This window comes from Humulus lupulus, chromosome 9 (assembly GCF_963169125.1).
Source record: "Humulus lupulus chromosome 9, drHumLupu1.1, whole genome shotgun sequence".
NCBI lineage: Eukaryota > Viridiplantae > Streptophyta > Magnoliopsida > Rosales > Cannabaceae > Humulus > Humulus lupulus.
Window position 1 is genome coordinate 108,988,359 of NC_084801.1, and position 3,493 is coordinate 108,991,851.

At 39.7% G+C, this 3,493-nt stretch overlaps 1 non-coding gene across 1 annotated transcript; it reads left to right on the forward strand.

The window, feature by feature from the left end:
• Window positions 1–3,078: 3,078 nt before the first annotated feature.
• On the forward strand, window positions 3,079–3,185 carry LOC133802760 (small nucleolar RNA R71). Its single transcript, XR_009877507.1, has one exon. It is a non-coding gene; the product is annotated as a small nucleolar RNA R71 (small nucleolar RNA).
• The last annotated feature ends 308 nt before the right edge of the window (window positions 3,186–3,493 follow it).

Below are 3,493 nucleotides of genomic sequence, written 5' to 3' on the forward strand. Positions count from 1 at the left end.
CATAGTAAATAGACCGAAATACCTTGTCAATACGCTGCCCCAAAACTGTGCCAACTGCATAATCACTACCATCACACATCAATTCGAACAGTAAATCCCAATTTGGAGCCACCACAATAGGTGCAGTTGTCAGCTTCTCCTTTAGCACTTTAAAAGCATGCAAGCATTCTTCATTAAAATCAAAGGCAACATGATTCATCAACAAAGTAGAAAGAGGCTTTGAAATCTCAAAAGTCCTTAATGAATCTTCGATAAAACCCAGCATGTCCTAGAAAACTTCTAATCACCTTGACTGACACGGGCGGTGGAAGATTTTCTATTATAGAGATTTTTGCTCAATCTACTTCAATACCTTTACTGGATAAATTGTTCCCAAGTACTATGCCTTCTTATACCATAAAATGGCATTTTTCCCAATTTAACGCCAAATTTGCTTTTTTAGAATGGTTCAATACATTCTCCAAGTTACCGAAACACATATCAAACGAAGAGCCAAAAAGAGAAAAATCATCCATGAAAATCTCAATGCTCCTTTCCACCATATCCAAAAAGATAGCCATCATGCACTGTGGAAATGTTTCTGGTGCATTACATAGTCCAAATGGCCTTCTCCTGAAAGCAAAAGTGCCATAGGGACATGTAAATGTTGTTTTCTCTTGGTCCTCTGGTGCGATGGCAATTTGATGACACCTAAAGTAACCATCTAAAAAGTAATAATACTCATTACCAGCTAACCTATCCAACATTTGATCAATAAAGGGAAATGGGAAGTGATCTTTTCGTGTTGCCTTATTTAACTTTCGATAATCAATACAAATGCTCCATCCGTTCACTGTTCGAGTTGGAATTAGCTCGTTATTTTCATTTTTTACTACTGTAATTCCACCCTTATTTGGAACCATCTATACTGGACTCACCCAAGCACTATCAGAGATTGGGTAGATCACCCTGACGTCCAACCATTTAAGGATCTGCTCAAGTACAACCTCCTTCATAGCTGGATTGAATCTTCTCTGAGCCTCTATAGATGGCTTGCTATCTTCCTCCAATAAAATTTATTCATGACTATTGAAGGACTTATTCCTCTTATATCCGCCAATATCCATCCAATGGCCAATTTATGAACCTGTAAAACCCTCAACAATTTCTCCAATTCAGTTTTGAGAGGTCAGTTGAAACAATTACAAGTAAAGTCTCCTTCTCACTCAAGTATGCATAACACAAATGATCCAGAAAAGCCTTTAATTCCAATTGTGGTGGCTGCTGAATAGATGTTAATGGTCGTTTGGGTCCCTCCGCCAACTCTTCAAACTTCTTCCGGTACGGTTGGTAAGAGTTAATCCAATTTACATATTCTCTTATCTCGACATCATCATCATCTTCCTCACCACCTATCAACACCGCCTCTAAGGCATCACTACTCACCCTTCTTCTCGAGACTGCTTTATCTATCACACCACACTATAACAACTGTCACTAGCCCTCAGAAACGTCATTGCCTTGAAGACATTGAATACCACCTCATCTCCTTGAACCCGAAGCTTCAATTCACCCTTTTGAACGTCAATGAGAGCTTGGTCCGTGGCTAGGAATGGCCTGCCAAGAATGATAGGCACGTCTGCATCCTCCTCCATATCAAGAACAATAAAATCACCAGGAAAAATAAACTTATCCACCTTCACAAGAACATCTTCAATGATACCCCTTGGATGCTTAACCGATCGATCTACCAACTGTAGAGTAACTGTTTTTGGTCTTCCTTCACCCAAACCAAGTCTTCTGAACACAGATAAGGGCATCAGATTAATAATCGCCCCCAAATCACACAAGGCATGCTTACACTCAAATTTTCCAATTGTGCAAGGTATAGTAAAGCTCCCTGGATCTCTCAACTTTTGGGGCAGCTTCCTTTAATATATTGCACTACATTCTTCACTGAGCGCCACAGTTTCATAGTCGTCCATCTTTCTTTTCTTAGACAAAATCTCTTTCATGAATTTTACATAACTGGGCATCTACTCCAAAACCTCAACAAAAGGAATATTGATTTGCAGCTTTTTGAACACCTCTAAACACTTAGAAAACTGTTTATCAAGAGTAGTTTTTCTAAGCCTCTGAGGATATGGAACTCGAGGTGGCTGGTCAACAATAACTGGAGGAATCTTCTCTATGCTCTTGTGATCTTCAATAACCCCTCGCTCAAGTGTACCTGACTTTTCACCCAAATCATCATTCTGAACCAATGATTATTGTACACTAAACTGCTCAATTTGTTTACCACTCCTCAGAGTAATTGCCTGACATTGCTCCTTAGGATTAACTTAAGTGTTGCTAGGAAATTTTCCTTGAGGTCTATTATTTAGCATATTGGCCAACTACCCCACTTGTGTTTCAAGATTTCTGATAGAGGATCTGGTCTCAGTCATGAACTGAGTTTGAGTATTGGTAAGAGTCAATAACGCAACTTGTAATTCATTAGGCTTGTCTGGTGGAGCTTGTGGCCTAGGATGTTGTGATGAAGAGGCTTGATTCATTGGTTTTTGTTGAGGCATATTCTGCTAATATTGACCTTGAAAATGAGGTTGCTGGCTCTGATTATTTCTCTAAGAAAAGTTGGGGTGATTTCTCCACCCAGCATTGTAAGTGTTGGAGAATGAATTGTTGAATGGCCTCTGAAAATCTCCCACAGCTTGATCTTGAGCTTAGTCCATAGGAATGTTATTATTATTACTAGCAGGACACTGATCAAAAGAGTGAGAACCACCACAAATTTCACACCTAGCTGCCATCTGAATCGCATTAGCAGACAAAGTATTTTGCTGCAATTGTTTTGTCAACGAGGCCACTTGTGCTGTCAGAGCAGTAATTGCATCAAGTTCATGTACCCCATCTACCATTCTAACCCCAGATTACCTCTCATCAGACCACTGATGATTGTTTGTGGCCATGTCCTCTAACAGTTCATAAGCTTCATTGGCACTCTTACTCATGAATGCCCCACCAGTTACGGCATCAATAATTGTTCCTGTTGTACCACACAACCCGTTGTAAAAATTGTGGACCACCATCCACTTTTCTATACCATGATGGGGACATTTTCTCAATAGCTCCTTGAACCTTTCCCATGAGTCATACAAAGATTCATCATACGACTGATAAAAATTATTAATCTCCCCTCTCAATTTAGCAGCTTTCGATGGAGGAAAGAACTTGGCAATGAATTTCTGACCCAAACCTCCCAAGTATTTATCGAATTTGATTGAAGGGAGTTCAACCAACTCTTAGCTCTTTCCCGCAGCGAAAATGGGAATAGCCTCAACTTGATTGCATCGTCACTCACCCCATTATACATAAAGGTATCACACAACTCCAAGAAATTCGCTAAGTGAACAACCTCAAGAACCTCATTATTCCCGTCATTTTGTACCATCTCCACAGTTTGACGAACCAATCTCTTGTTTCTTCTATTTTGTTTTCAAACCTTCTCAATTTC